This window comes from Acanthochromis polyacanthus, chromosome 6 (assembly GCF_021347895.1).
Source record: "Acanthochromis polyacanthus isolate Apoly-LR-REF ecotype Palm Island chromosome 6, KAUST_Apoly_ChrSc, whole genome shotgun sequence".
In the NCBI taxonomy this organism is placed as follows: Eukaryota; Metazoa; Chordata; class Actinopteri; family Pomacentridae; genus Acanthochromis; species Acanthochromis polyacanthus.
This window is the reverse complement of record NC_067118.1, coordinates 9,409,628-9,426,603: the sequence shown is the minus strand read 5'-3', so window position 1 is coordinate 9,426,603 and position 16,976 is coordinate 9,409,628. Positions and strand designations below refer to the sequence as shown.

The 16,976-nt window shown below is 39.0% G+C and overlaps 1 protein-coding gene across 1 annotated transcript in view; it reads left to right on the top strand.

The window, feature by feature from the left end:
* The first annotated feature begins 2,671 nt into the window (after nucleotides 1-2,671).
* hck (HCK proto-oncogene, Src family tyrosine kinase) overlaps nucleotides 2,672-16,976 on the top strand; it is a 35,638-nt gene continuing 21,333 nt past the window's right edge. Inside the window, exon 1 of the mRNA XM_022202841.2 lies at nucleotides 2,672-2,865. The gene's annotated coding sequence lies outside the window, so the exon portion shown is untranslated. The remainder of the gene's footprint in view (nucleotides 2,866-16,976) is intronic.

Genomic DNA, 16,976 nt, shown 5'->3' with positions numbered 1-16,976 from the left:
TGGTTAGCACTTTTGCCCTGCAGCTAGAAGATCCCCGGTTTGCGTCCCGGCCTGTGATCTTTCTGCATGGAGTTTGCATGTTCTCCCTGTGCATACGTGGGTTTCCTCCGGGTACTCCCGCTTCCTCCCACAGTCCAAAAACATGCTGAGGTTAATTGGAAATTCTAAATTGTCCGTAGATGTGAATGTGAGTGTGATTGTTTGTATATGTAGTCCTGTGATGGACTGGTGACCTTCACGTTAAGTCAGCCTGGACAGACTCCAGCCCCCAGCGACTTTAATGAGGATAAAGCGGTGTATAGAGAATGGATGGATGGATTTCTTTGCTTCTGATCCATTCCAAATGTATTATTTAGCATCTACTGATCCCTGGTGTCAGCATTCTAGATAGCTCCAGGTGGCACCTCTTACTTTTTATCAACCTGAGGAGACTGGTACTTCCAGGTTGCCAAGCAGAGAGCATTATGGGAGTTTAGCTTGAAAGAAAGGCTTTCTGACTTCTTAACTACAAGCACACCAAACCTACCTTCAAGCATGGGGGTGGCAGTATCATGCTCTGGGGCTGTGGCTCATAAAGTAAATGGAATAATAAAGAAGGAGGATTACCTCCGCATTTTTCAGACCACAAAGAAATAAGTTCTTCCTCTAGAAGCCTTCTGGAGGAAAGTTCTGTGGTCAGATGGAACAAAAACTGAGCAGAAATATGTTTGGAGGACAGAAGGTGAGGCCTTTAACCCCAAGAACACCAAACCTACCATCAATCATGGAGGTGGCAGTATCATGCTCTGGGGCTTTCTAGAAGAGCTTTTGGGCTGGTTTCAGACCGTATGCTGGACTGACTTTAGACTTTCTTGGGATGGGTTTATGTTTGGTTTCAGTCTTGGTTCTTCTGGTTTGGGAGGTGATTTAAAGTTGGTTTAGGATTTATTTCTCATTGGATTTGGCACTGGTTTTAGATTGTCTTGGGTGGCTCTTGGACTTTTTAGGAGTACCGTAGTTTAGGTTTGGTTTTGGTCCAGACTTTGCAATGACTTTTGACTTTTTTAGGACTGGTTTAAGACTGTATTCTGACTGCTTGTGAAGTTTTCTAGGACTGGTTAAAGGTTGATTTTGGTCCTGGTTTTAGATTTATTGAGGACTGGTTTCAGACTGTCTTAGGCGGGTCTCCCCAAAGTAAGATATTTGAATTCCTGCATTTGGTTCTGTACCTGAACACCCCCTTACTGGTAAACACTATTTTGTGACACTCCTGGTTTCCCTGTGTGTCTACAGCAGAGTTTAAGAAGTTGCTATAGTTGTCATGTTTTCATGGGGGAAATCCAAAAAGATCAAAGAACTACAAATATGGAAAATAGCAACAGAATACAGGAACAGTAAAAAGAGCATTTAAACTGATCTCATCCATGTTTGATCAGATGCCTCCTTGCAAGTCTTTTTGTTATTCTTTTGTGCACGAAGCATCACAGACGGCAGGTCAGAGGACATGTTGATGGTTAAAATACACCTGCAGCTCTGTGATAATTAAACTAACTGGATCCTCACGCTGGTAAATGAGGAACTCCTCTCTCGCTGAGGTTTGAATGCAGACGCAAACTGAGGCCTGTAAATGACTCACCTGAGTCAAATTCAAAACAAATTCTACATCTTTATCCCTCCTGTTGGGACTGGTTAAATCTTGTTACATCCCTCAACTCTTCAGCTCTTCCATTCTAGATTTCTCTTGTTTGTCCTCATCTGTTTCATTCTTATCCAGTCCTCATTCAAAGGGAACTCTTCTTTTCTAATCCCGGATGTTGATTACGGATTATAGCTGAGCGCTTTCTCTGGTGTGTTAATGCTGAGCTGCTGCTGCTGAGGCCCCGAGGCTGAACCGCCCACGCCTCCGCCACAAGGACTCACTGAGCATGATAGCTGTCAAACCTTCATTTGAATACCTGTTCAGCTGCCCGGCACATCATGCAAATGTGTCCCTCACCTGTCCACACGTTTATCCATCCTTCCCTCCATCCAGACACTCCTCCAACTGTCATAAACCCGATTTTAAACACAGAATGATGTCAGAAAAGCAGCTAAAATGGACATTAACCTGAATTTTAAATAAAGGAAATGATTAAAAGCAAAAACATCTGTCAGCTTTGGGGACATCTTTAATGTTTTATACAGTGTTTATCCATCCTTCCCTCCATCCAGTCACTCTTCTGTCTGACATAAACCCAAAACACAGAATAATGACAAAAGTGGCTGAACTGGACATTAACATCAATTTTAAATCAGGAAAATGTTAAAAAGCAAAGCACTTATCAGCTTTGGGGACATCTTGAATGTTTTATACAGCGTTTTTCCATCCTTCCCTCCATCCAGCCACTCTTCCATCAGGCATTAACCCGATTTTAAACAGAATAATGACAAGAAGGTGGTTAAACTGGACGATAACCTCAATTTCAAATCAGGAAAATGATGAAAACCCAAAACATTTGTCGGCTTTGGGGACATCTTGAATGTTTTACGCTGCGTTTTTACGCATGGCGCCCCTCTCCGTTTCATTAACTCACAGCCAAAAGAAACAGCTGACGGAAAAAGAAGCGGCTGCGGCTGATTCAGCCAGTGAAACCAAGAGTGTGATTGGTGTTCGCTGGTTCCTCTTTTGACACCACAGCGCGTCGTGATGCGCACAGCTCCAACTTCCTCCTACGAGTCCAGTGTGCTGAGCTCCGCCGCCCTGTGCGCATCTCCAGCCGAACACAGCGGGACCAGCGCGGGATGGACGCTCCAGAAAAGCAATGAGGACTATTTTTGGCGCTTTTATCCGCATCTAGAAGATTGTATACATCCGCAGAGAGTCGAAGAGTGGGAGATTAAAACGCGGTGAGTGTTCCGTCTTTTTTTTTTTTAAATGTTGGTCTGTGGAGAGGAAGAAGCCAAACTGTCTGAAACATGCCTATGAGAGAGAAGATGAAATTTTGAATTAAATTTAGGGTAAAATTAGAGAGTTTTTTGCCTGTGACAAAAGAAGTTGTACAAAGAGGATGCTCAGGTCCAAAAAGAGGAACTTGAAGGTCTTTGAGCTGACTTGGCCACCGCCTGCACAATCACAAATGAGATGTAAAGAAGGCAGGAAGGTGTGAAAGCGGCGCAAACAGGTGGACAAACACACTTTTGTTTTCTACTTCATCTTTATTTTCTTTTTTATTCTAGAAGTCTCAGATATTTCCACACTTTAATTTGGTCTTTAACTGTGTGTGTTAGTTATTTTTAGACTGTCCAACTAGACTGAACCGACAAGTTTCAGTTCTCCCCTCAACATGAAAACCAGCAGAGTTGCATAATAGATATGTTAGTGTATGAAGACGTGTGTTTAAGAATGTTCCTGTGTTAATCCCAACCAGTCTTAGTGAGAAAGTCTTAGCAAACGCTGCAGAAATGCCGATATTACATCATACTGGTGAGCAGTGATAAAACTCCACATCCAGCTTCTTATCTTGCATCAGTGCTGAGGTCACACCGGCCTCATTTCCCCCTGAAATGTTGTAAAAACAAGGGGGCAAAAAATAATCCATCCTGGATTACATAGTAGAATCAACTCATCTTTTATTGTTGGATTAATTTAAATATTCTGGTCTCGTTCATTTCAAGCATCCCGGCACTATAGAGTCAGTGAATGCATCATCATCATCATCATCTGGAACAAAATGTCTTCAGCAGCTGCAGCTTTAAGTTCCTCCTGACAACTGAAGAAGCGGCTCTTAATACTGAGAAAATGCAAATATCTGTTTCCAGTGAGGGTGTTTTCTTGAGTTTGTGCAATTTTTCACGAGGAGTTAACTAGTTTTAGATTTTCAAAGCTCAAAACAATGTTGAACTCACCATTTCAACTAAATATTTACTTAATTTTCTAATAAATAGAAGTAATAGAAGAACGTTCTATGATGTGTTCCCTCAACAGAAAAGCAAATGGTTGAATATAGGTTTGAGAACGTCCTTCGTTTATCATAGAACGTTTTTACAGAAGAACGTTCTGTCATGTGTTCCTTCAACAAAAAGGCAAAATGTTCCACCTTTAATATAGAACATTATAAAAAATATTTTGCATAAAAACCTTCTTACGTTGTTATCATAGAACACTGTGGGAATACTTTATGGAAGAACATTCTTTGGTATGTTCCCTGAAGAACATCCCCACAACATTCCAAGCAGAATGTTCCACCTTTGTTTGTATTCCACATTACAGGAACGTTTCACTAAAATCATCTGAGGCTCCATAACATCCGGAGAACATTTTACGAATGTTGTTGTTCCTTTGCCTTTTTATGAGCATCCTTCCTTTGTTATTGTTGTGGAAATGTTCTATAGAAGAACATTCTGTTATGTGGTACCTCAGCAAATAAGTGTTCTACATTTAATATCACATTACAGGAACGTTTTAAAATGTTCTGTCATCTGAGGCCTCCATAACATCTGAAGAACATTTTTAGAATGTTGCATTGAGAACATCCTTCCTTTGTCATCATTGTGGAAACGTTCTGTACAAGAACATTCTGTAATGCAGTAGTTCAGCAAATAAGTGTTCTACCTTTAATATGTCACATCACAAGAACGTTCTGCCTAAAAAAGAAAACATTCTGAGGCCATGATAACATCTGGAAAACATTTGTTGAATGTTGTTTGAAAACATTCTTTAGTGTTAGCATGGAACATGGTGGGAACATTTCACTGAAGAACGTTCTATAATATGTTCCCTGAAACATCCTCAGATTGTTAAACATTTGTTAATATATCACGTTACAGGAACTTTTTATTTAAAAAAAATCATCTGAAACCTCAATAACATCCAAAGAACATTTCTTCAGTGTTGGTTTGAGAAAGTTCCTCCTTTGTTTTTCATAGAACATCATCTGCATTCCTGACACGCTCTCTGAATGTTGACCTTAAAACATCATAAAAACCTTTAGGAACATGACGTGAAAATAGCATTGCATTGAAACATTTTCTTTGGAAAAACAATTCGAATGTGTAGAGAACGTTAGCTAGGGTTCTGGGAACGTTCTGTAATGTTTTCCCACACTGCAGACAAAACGTTCTAACACTGTTGATAACACACATTCTGTCCATTTTAAACATCCTGAGTTCACTTTTAACATAACAGATACATTATTTTATTTCTCTTTCAAGCATTTGATCAATGTGTTTATTGGAAATATTAACAGAACCTAATGTTAGCGGATGCTGTCAGAACGTTTCCTGCTCTACCGAATCACAAAGATGCACAAATCAAGCAGCACTGTCTATAAAGTTCAATATCTTTATGACATGAAGTCCAAGTAGGAACAAAGTCATTTATTATGTGAGTTTTTTCCTGTTAATCAGTGACTTAATAACGATGTAAGTGGAAAATCTCGCGGTCTGTTCTTTATTGCTGCTGCTGAACCAGGCAGCAGCTGATGTTGTTGTTGTGGCCCCAGGCAGGTAAAAGTAAAAAAAAAACAATCCCTCCCATCATAACAGAACATGAATTATTCCTGATTCTGTCTCCAGATGGAGTCTTGGCTCAGATTTAAAACTGAGCAGGAAAACATGAGGAATTCATCTAAAACATGGTGTGGACTGGAGCAGGTGAAGTGAGAACGTCCACAAAGTTGAATTGCGTGTTTATGGCTTCATTTAAAATCAAAAAGCATCATTGTGCCGAATGACTGCAGCTTCCTGTTCTGGTTTTGTGGATTTATGGCTGTACAGCGTCATTTGCATGGTGGGTAATGATTAGATAAACCACAACCAGGCTTTTATACAAACACACTATGTTAAAGAGACGGAAAAGTTTCATTGTGATCCAATAAATGGTGGTTTCAGGCTAAAATTATTGGTTTGATGGATGGATGGATGGATGGATGGATGGATGGATGGATGGATGGATGCTTGCTTGGTAGCTGGCTTGGTTGGTTTTTTATTCTGTTATCATTGTTCTGCTCTTCAGTGGAAATTCTTTAAAACTTAGTGTATTTTATAACCCTACTAGGTGCAGTTTGAACTCACATATGAAATACATTAACCCTCTCATAGTTTCCTGTGATCAAAATAAATACTTAGATGTGTATTTCTGTATATATTTGACCTACATATGCTCAGACCATCACTGCTCTTCTGAAACACTGTGCTGCTGTTTTTAAACATGGCCGCCAACATCTGCGGTTTCAGACGAATTACTAGTGAACAGTGTAGGACTTACTTTAAAGCATAACCATGTAGCTTGTAGCCCGGTAAAGAAGAAAAATCACATTTTTCCCCTTTATAAAAATTAAGAAATCAAATTCATTAGCAAAAAAAAGAGTCATACTGTTGCTCAAGTCAGTGCTATGAAGCTTTTTTGCTGCTGCAGCTTCACTATAGTGAATTTTAAGCAAATTCTTTTTTTGCAGAATGATGATAACATTGAGTATGTTTGCTGATTTAATTACAGTTTTTTCAGCTTGTTATTATACATTTTATCATGAGAGAGATAAACCAAGCTAATCCAAAGCTGTCCTGGACAATTAAATCAAACTCATGATGTCAGTATGCTGTTAGAAGCACTATTGGCTCCTGAATTTGCAGAAAAACATGAAGTCATAGCATCGCTAGTGCAATCAGAAAAACGAAGGTGATAACCAGAGCTGAAAATGGTCCCATGCAACTTTACTGAACTGAAAGTACTTTAATAAACCCAAAATGGTTTATTAAAACGAATTTGGATGAAATTTTGAGGGAAAGTCAGAAATGACACAAGGACCAACTGATTATATTTTGGCAGTGATGTGGCTTGTAGTCTGGATCCACAGATTTGTTAAAGATTTCTGTATCATTGAGAGATTGCTGCATGGGGTCACTGTAGCCATGACAACAAGTGAACACTACATCAGCTGCCTGATGACGATCACATGATTGCGATTTTACAACAAATCCAGCACTACAGACTCATTTGGACTTCAAACAAGGAACAATTGATTAAATTGTGTGGGTGTTTCCAAGTCCCATCAATTCCAACCATCCGCTATACATTAAGGTCATGTGATTCAGTATCTGTACATAACATACACACACATAACACACAGCTGTGCTCAGCACAATGTCATTTTGTTTCTATGTACATCTGTATTAAATGGCCACATTCTATGTTGCCGTGTTTTCTGATTATCAATAACTAATAAACAAATGCTGCATTTCTGACAATGCCATATAAGGGAATAAACAGACTTGGTGAAATATAAGTATGGGTTCTGATAACAGTTGATGCAAGATTATAAGTTGTGCAATTAGTTAGTCAACCTTACTCACAATAATCTAACCGACCCTGAGTCAGGACAAATCATCCACATGTATATATATTATTTGTGACATACTGTATTTGTTGCAAGAGATAAATGTACAATCACCACAGAGACGTTGAATAAAAACCCTGTTATTGAGACTTTAAAGTCATATTCAACATCTTATAACTCTCTTCATGTCAGCATTAATCTTCAGATCTCCTGAGGTTTTGACATCATTGTGCTGGTTTTCGATTCTTTTATTTTGCTCAGGTTTAACAAATGAGGAATTGTGTTAATTTGATTTCTGCCATGTTTGGACCAAGATAGGCTAACTGTTTTCCCCTGTTTCCATTCTTTGCGCTAAGCAAAGCTAAGCTAAACTAAGTTAAAAAGCTCCTCGTTGTTGCTATACATTTAACCTATAAACATGAGAGTGGTGTTGTCTGCTATCCTAGCCACGCTAGACAACCCACGACAACGAATTTAATTCTCTGCCAGGGTGGGTCTAGTTACCCTCCATAAGGCTCGAGGCTGGATTCTCCTAAAACTGGCCGGACCAATCACCTTGAAGTGTAGAGTCAGAAGGCGGGCGTAACTAAGTGACGACAGAGGCGTGACGATTCTGATAGAAACAACCAGTGCACAATAAACAGTTATCTTTTGACTCGGCTTTGGCCACAGCCCTTAAAGATTTGAAGCTAAAATTCAACTTGAAAGATAAACAAAGGACGGCACTGAAGTGTTTCATTGAGAAGAAAGACGTATTTGGACTTATGCCGACGGGATATGGCAAATCCTTAATATACCAGTTGGCTCCGCTGGTTGGGAAGCTAATGGGACTTAGCCACAATCCACCGGTGCTCTCGGAACTACGTCAGCCTATTCGTAGCGTTGATTGGTTGTGTACCTACCCAATTGCTGCAGAGGGATTTGATAGACAACCTTTTAGCTCGCCTCCCTCCCTGTCGAGCTTCCCTAGACCCTTGTGCCGTCAGAAACATGGGTATAGCATGGCTAGGCTAGTTGTCTGCTAATTCTGAACAAGAATATTTCACAAAATGTCAAACAATTGTTTGTAGCTGTCACATCTTAGTTTGTTTGTTTTTGTTGCCCTGTTGAAGCTCATGTTGTTACTGTCAATATACATTTGAGATTTCCACCATTGCATGTGACCTTTTCTTTCAATATCATTGTTTAAAACTGTTCAAAAGAGTTCAAAGCAATTCATTTCATCCAACAAAGTCTTTTTTTCTTGTGGGTTTCAACTGTGACGAAAGTTGTATTTTTAGATCGATGCTGTCGGGACACTAAAGCACAAGTTACAAGGAAGAAGATCTAAAAAAGTAGGGAAGAAACTGAAGCACAGAACTGAAACTGTTGGCATAGTCAGAGCATCATCTCATAAAATTATCTTTCATATCTCCAACAACAGGGTCAAAACTGAAGTTGACATGAAAAGCTTCTTTTTTTCTTTTTCTTCTTTGTTTTTACCAGTTTTTGGATGAAAAACTGAAATTTCAGCTGTAGATGATAAAGTTTTCATACTCATTAAATGGTTGATGTTTCAGTTTTTCTCATATTTTTTCCCCCATCATCGGTCTGTTGCTCAGTAGAACGAATGCAACAAGTCGTGACAGTCTGGTGAAGATGTTTCCGTCCTCAGTGGTCAGTGTGAGAATCCAAAATGGTTGCAGAGTGGTTTTGTTGTGCTAATTTACTATTCTGGTTTGCTTTTTGGTGCATGTTTTTGCCTCATGTCAAACTTGTGGATAAGGAGGCTGCTGTTAAGAGATAGTTTGGTATTTTCAGAAATATGTTTATCTACTTATTTACTAGAACTTGTGGCTGTGCACTGAGTATGGAACTTGAACCAATAGGAAATTAGCTTAGCATGAAGTTAAGGGTCACCACTGTGTTTGTGGTGGTTCAGGATGCTATGTGCTTCTCTCTGGATGCAGTGCTTTCTGCTAGGAAAATGGTAATTACTGAGTTTTTTGTTTGGTATAGAGTATCAGTTGTAATGTTGGCTTTAAAGGTGAATCTCTCGATTCATCAGTCTTCATTCCAACCCTTGACGATGCTCATAAGTTCTGGGTAATGACCTACAAAATGAGATTGTGGAGACAAGAAGCTGAAAAGGGTTTCTTCTCCTGTAAAGTGGCTGGGTTCAGTCCAAGGGACGAGGTGAGCGCCTCGGAAATCCAGAGGGAGTTTGGACTATTGTCACTAGTCTGTCACATTGAAGGGAATCACCTGTGGTGGTTTGGGCCTCAGATTCTGTCTTTTGAAGGTCATCTGGGTAAGTCCAACTAGGAAGAGAGCCCAGGTAGATCCAGAACTCGCTGGATGGATCATATAGCTCATCTGGCCTGGGAACACCTGGGCATCCTTCAGTAGGAGCTGGAAAACATTGCTGGACAACATGTTGGTTGGCTGGTTGTTTGCTTGGTTGTTTGGTTGGTTGTTTGGTTGGCTGGTTGGTTGGTTGGTTGGTTGGATGGTTGGTTGGTTGGTTGGTTGGTTGGTTGGTTGGATGGTTGGTTGGTTGGTTGGTTGGTTGGTTGGTTGGTTGGATGCCTGGTTGGTTGGTCGGTCGGTTGGTCGGTTGGTTGGTTGGATGTTCATTGGTTGGTTTGTTGGATGTTCATTGGTTGGTTGATGAATGGTTGGTTGGCTGGTTGGTTGGTTGGTAGGTAGATTGGTTAAGTGGTTGGACGGATAGTTGGCGTTTTTTGTCTGTTTGTTTTATCATTATCCACCATCAATTACCCAGAATCAGCCCAAATATCCAAACCTTGAACCCCATCCTACCTCTCTCACCTAGGGATATATTATCTCTCCACACCCCAAAAACCTACTTCCGCAGGGATATTCTCCAAAATACTCACCTGTGACTGCTACCTGGCAAGCATGGCAGCCAACCCTCAGGGTCATCGTTATTGTTGGTTTAGCCACTAGAAGCTCATCTCTGAAGCTTGGTTCCAGGAGGTTTTCAGGTTGCCTCTTCCAGGTCATATAACTCCTTCCACTGGGCTCTGTTCCAGTAGAGGTTTTTGTTCTAGTCCTCACCTGAGACGTGAGAAACCCTACCCTGTAAGTTTATAATCCCAAGACCATAGCTCCCAGAATTACAAGCCTCTCTTTTTTTAATGAGTCCAAGATATATGCTAAGTGAAACATTTAATAGGTGAAAATTCAACTTGTCAGAGCTGGCAACAACATATGTAAAGGTGGTACAGTTTCTAAATTACCTCAAACTTAAAGCGGAACTTCGTTTTTTTTCAACCTGGGCTCTGTTTTCATAAGTCTTTTCATACATGTGAGTGATGGAGAAATGAATTTTCGACATAGCTCCAGTATTTAGCTGAGCTGCGAAGCTGCTTGCCTGGCTAAATACTGGAGCTATGTCGAAAATTCATTTCTCCATCACTCACATGTATGAAATGACATATGAAAACAGACCCCAGGTTGAAAAAAAACGAAGTTCCCCTTTAACTTAAGTATTTCAGCTCTTACTTACTAATTAAAAGTATCCCAATAACCAAAGCATCCAGCATACGTCAGTGTAGCTCCACCATATATATTCAAAAATGTGTAACAATTTGTGGATAAACTTATAGTGGAGAGTTTCCTTTGGGGATTCTAGATATATCTAACTATTATACATAGAATTTCTTGTTAGAAATTAATGGTTGTTTCCATTTTATTCATTGTATTATTCACTGAGATAATAGAGAAGTATAAAGTTTGCATGCACATGATTTTTAATGTGTGCTGTACATTAATGATATGAATCTCTAATTTATATCTATTCATCACTGACAACATCATGAGCTGCTGCAGATCGAAAGAACTCAAATGTGTACTTTGACATTTAAAAGAATAATTTAAATTTCATGGAATATTAACACCACTAATACCATTAACACCTAGCTTAGCTTAATTGGAAATTGGATTTTCAACTTTGGCTCCCCTAGTGGTCCCATGTAGGCACGGCAATCTCAAATAAATACATAAAACCAATATTTATATCAACTGCGCCACTGAAATCTGAAATATCATTATATACTCCTACATCTCACGGTTTTCATGAATTTTCTGGATTATTATTTGATAATCAAATGATGCTGTAATGTGAAGTTTTGTCACAGCAGGCTGCAGTTTTATGAAGCTGCCGTCAGCGAACCTTTCAGTGGCTGGTCAAGTGTTTTTCTTTTGACGTGTAGATGAAATTAGACAGCAAACTGCCGTGACATAGTCGATGATTAGAGGCATCTGTTTCAGAGCCTGACAGCAGCTGGGAAAGGGTAAGTTCTTTAGTCTTGTGGTCGTTCATTTCTATTTAGCCGAACTAGGGCAACACTTTATCATCCGACCAGTGCTGACCCCCATTCTGGATCAGCAAAACATACAGAAGAGGGTTATGTTGCAGAAGAATCACACTTTAGAGTTTCATATTGAAGTTAAAACTATCCAGTGAACTCTGAATCATTGTTTAATTAGATATCTGAAGAGGAAGAAGGTTCAGGGAGGAGCGAAAAGGGGAAGCAAACACGTTAACACCAGTTCTGACCTCTAAAACCCCACTTCCTGTGTCTAAACACTCAAATAAAACATTTTCCATTGCTTACTGCTGCACAGGAGGGGGCAAGTATGGTAATGATTACTGTAAATATAGTTTGCAGAACAGAGTAAAAAAATTATTCTGGAGACATTGAAAGTCTTGCATCTACCGGTGAAGCAGATTAAAAAAAAATCACATTAGATCTGTTGTGCATGTCGTGATAATAAACACAACTTCCTCCCCGCGGAGATAGATCAAACAGAAAGCCTTATTCTGACACGTCGTCTCTATCTTTATATGCTTGCAGTTATAAAACTCAGCGTCAGACTCCCTCTTTGTTCTCGCTTCAGTTTCCCCTCGTTCCGCTTATCTACAAGACATTTACATACATGGATACAACATGCAGATGTAGGAATACAGCTACAGGAAGAAAGCAACGCATTCCCTGGATGGTACACATGAATAAAAAGAGGCTTGTGTGGAAATACTGTGATGTTGAAAGAGCTTCTTAGAAGATCTTGATGGTACAAACTGATAAAAGAGACAGCAGCTTCTGTAAAAACGATTAGTTAGTCATGAGAAACGCAGAACAACGAGGTAGAAATCATGCAGTCACGACTGTTTGAGCTCGCTGTTTTCTCTGCAGAGAAGAATACATATAACAGCATGGTGTGATTCGCTGCTTTCACACCTCATCCACCCCAAATTATCGACATTTCAGAGCACATTAATAGCAACACTCACAGAAATAAAGCTACAATAATGTCACAGATCAATTTTTTTTGTTTGTTTTATTCTATTCTGAGAAAATTTTGCAAAACTGTAGTCATGTTTTTAGAGGGAACATTTCTTTTAGCTAACAGATTGTTCTTCTTTAAGGCAGGATAAAGTTCTCTAAAGACGATTTGGAAAGATTGCATTGAGAATTTGTTTTTGGTTGTTTATGAAAGAAAAAAACTTAGAAATAATGCAACTGTGGTGATACACAATGTCTTAGAAATAACAATTCTAATAATAATAATAATATTAATAATCGCTTAATTACATAGAATTAATTCTAGTAATGTATTCAGTGGGACATTTTCTTTTAGTTCCCAGAATGTTCTTCTTAAAGGAACAATAAAGTCCACTAAAGATGGTCTAAAAAATGTTCTTAAATCATTTTCCAAATGCTGCTTTGGGGACATTTTTCCTTTGTTGTCATTGTAGGAATGTTTTATAGCAGAACGTTCTCAACAGCAACATCCCCAAAACATCCTCACAACATTTCAGACGAAATGTTCCACTTTTGTTTATATTTTAAATTACAGGAATGTTTTATAAAAACACATTCTGTCTATAACATCTGGAGAACATTTTCTGAATTATGTTCTGAGAACATTCTTCTTTTGTTACCATGGAACGTAATCTGACAACATCCTCCGAATATCCTTTGAATGTTAAAATGTTCTGTCTTAAACGTGTTGACTTGTGTTTTATGTTGGTAGCAGCTAACGTACAATAATACTCCTTAAAACCCGGGGCTTGTACTGCAACAACATTACTCAAAAACAGACCAACGAATTTGGACGAAATTTTCAGGGAAGGTCAGAATTGACACAAGGACCAAGTGATTAGATTTTGGCAGTGATGTGGCTTATTGTCTGGATCCACAGATTTGTTAAAGATTTGTTTGTGTATCATCGCCAGATAGCGTCACAGCGTCACTGTATCTATGACAACATATGAACGCTACATCAGCTGCCTGCTGACGATCACATGATTGTGATCCTACTACAAATACACTGCTGCAGACTTATTGGGATTTATCCATCGGAAATGATTCAAGGAATAACTGATTAAATTGTTGGGAGTGTTTCTGAGTGCCATCAATTTCCACCATTCGCTACATATTTAGGTCGAGGATTTGGTATCCGTACATAACATACACATGCATAACACACGTTTGTGCTCAATGCAAGGTCATTTTGTTTGTGGGTACATCTATATTAAATGGATTCATTCTATGGTGCAGTGGTTTCTGATCATCAATAATTAAAAAATGCAGCATTTCTACAAAAAAAATGCTGCATTTCTGACAATGCCATATTGGGGAGTGAACAGCCTTGGTGGAGCGCTGCGCTCTATGAGGGCTTTTCTTGTTGTTATTTCGGTCACACAAACCTGGTTATCTGCTCGTTTAGTCAGACCAAACTTTCTAAATGTGACTATGAGCGCCTCAGATAAGTGGTGCACCAGATGATGAAACATGAACAGGTCTACAGCTGCACGTTTCTCAAAATAAGAACAATCTGTAATTCTAAAAGGGTGCGAGGAAAATATAGGCCAAAAACAACGCAGCCAAAGCAGCAAGGAATGCTGGTAAAAAGGGTCAATAAGCTCCTATCTCTGCGCCATCATGCATGAGCAGGTCTGACTGTAAAAAGGTTTTAATTGAGTTATGCGTCTCCTATGTGAGGCCATTTTATCCTCATTCTTTCAGCTGCAGCTCTGGTTGGGTTTTGGGTGCAAGTGAAGGGCAAATATTAAAAGATAATTCAAACCAGCAAGTTTGTTTATTGTAAATCTCCACTAAGTACGAGGCTTTAGTGGTTTGGTTATTGGATTAAATCGCTCTACACATACCAACGCAACACTGAAACGGGTTTGGTGTTGCTTGTAGTCAAGAGGAAAGTAAAATCTGTCACATCTGCGCTCAAAGAAAAGGGTTTAGGTTTGCACACTGAGCTCCAGAAGAAATGATAAATTAGTAGGTACTGATTTTATATTTGTCACTCTGTTACATTTTAGATGTGCAGCATATGTTACCATGACGATGTCCTCTATTCGTGAAAGGTCAGGTTTAAACCTGAAGTAACTCGAACAGACCTCTGAAATCAGACGACAAAACATCAGATTGAAAAACGCTGAGAGGTGTACTAAGAAATGCACTATGTTGAGCTTCTAGCCACACATATTAGTAATGCGACAGTACATTTCTGCAATAATGGAGAAGTTAAGCCATTGGAGGTCAGCAAAAACAGTAATGTTTTTCATTTGAGCCGCTCTTAAACAGTACTTGAAGTAAAAGTATTATATTATTTTGTGTCTGATTTTCAGAATAGAATAGATTAGAATAGAATAGAATATCTCCTTTATTGATCCTTAATAGGAAATTAATATGTAACAGCAGCATGTTGACATAGACAGCTGAGACACCAGACAACGGAGAACAGAGAAGATGAGTGAGGTGAGGTGGGGCTGAGCTGATGGAGGTCCCAGAGCTGGAAGAGGAGGAGAAAGCTTGAGAGGATGAATGTAGAGGTTTGGGTTGGAGGAGGACAAGGGTGTAATTGGAGTTTCAGTAATTGTCTTTTCCTAGTAAGCTTATATGGAATGCTCTGTGAAATAAGGAATATACTTTTTGAATATGCTCTACCATTCAAAAGTTTGGGGTCACCCAGACAATTTCATGTTTCATGTAAGATAAGATAATCCTTTATTACTCCCCACGTCAGGAGAAATTTCCCATGTTACAGCAGCAAAAATCTTTCAGAGCAGCACTAACCATAAGTACAGTGAAGAAAATAATTATAATACCAATAATATATACAATATATACAAGAATGAAGGAGGAAAAATGAATAAATAGAGTATTACTGCGCTATAAATAAATGAAATCAGCAAAAAATGGCTTGTGGAATAAATGTAAAAGTGCAGAAAATGCCAGCAGTGCAAGGAATTGTACAGATTTTTATGGTTTAAGATGATATGATATAAGTCCAGTTTATGTTAACATCAGCCAGTGATGCTGATGTTGTTCAGTCTTACAGCAGATGGAATGAAGGACCTGCGATAGCGACCCACCATGAAAACTCACACTTTTATTCATGTGCAAACATAACTGCACAAGGGTTTTCTAATCATCAATGAGCCTTTCAGCACCATTAGCTAACGCAATGTAGCATTAGAACACAGGAGTGATGGTTGCTGGAAATGTTCCTCTGTATCCCTATGGAGATATTCCATTAAAAATCAGCTAGAATAGTCATTTACCACATTAACAATGTCAAGACTGGATTTCTGATTCATTTAATGTTATCTTCATTGAAATAAACTGCTTTTCCTTCAAAAATATGGACATTTCTATGTGAGCCAAAACTTTTGAATGGTTGCGTAGTTCGGTAAATTCTTCTAAAATGGCAGACATGACAACCACATCCATGTTTTCAAGGATGAGGTCTGTACACAACGGTCTGTGGTTCTTTCTCAGAGTCACGAGATGATTCAAAGTCTCCATTTCAAAGGTACAACTGAACACTGAGCAGCTGTGGCTCAGATGTTGACTAGGCTGTCCACTAATTTCAAGGTTTCACACGTGTCAAAGTGTCTTTAGGCAAGACACTGAACCCCAACTTGCTAATGATGGCAGGCAGCTCCTTGCTTGGAAGTTCTGTCACCACTGGTGTGCAAACGTGTGAATGAGTGACATGTTGCAAAGCGCTTTTAGAATCTTTAAGTCACTCACTCAGAGTTTACCTCTATTTGGATCTGTGTTGGTTTCAGCTCCGTCCTCCACTGATTTTTCTCTGTCTTGTTCAGAGCCACGTTCACTGTTGGTTTAGATTTAAAGTATTCAACAAATCATTTTATTACATAGCAGGTAATGACCTATTACATCCCTTATAAACTGTAATGCGAAAAAAGGCTCGTGGAGCAGTCAAGGAGAAAAGTATGCAATTTACATTTTTATTTTTGGTTGCTGACAACATTTTTTTTAACAATTTAAAGAAATTTTGAGACTGTTAAGGGTAGCAGGACTCTTTACACTAAAATGTAAAAACACTTTTGGTTAGTAAATTTAGCAGAGCACCTGTAAGCAGGACGAAGCAGCTTTGTCTTCTTCACCTCCGTCTCACACTTTGTGGCATCAGACAGCAAAACTTTTTTTTTTAGTACCTTCACCGCAGTTTGCAGGTTTACTCTGTAACCAACAAGAACAAACAACAAGATCCTGAGTGGTGATACTTTTCAATTCAATTTACTTGACTTATGATGCCAGCTGCTACCTGCTGTAATGAATTTGTATTTAGGCATATACAGTTTTGCATTGAAGCCAGAGTTAGGGATTAAAAACAGCCCCAACAGCT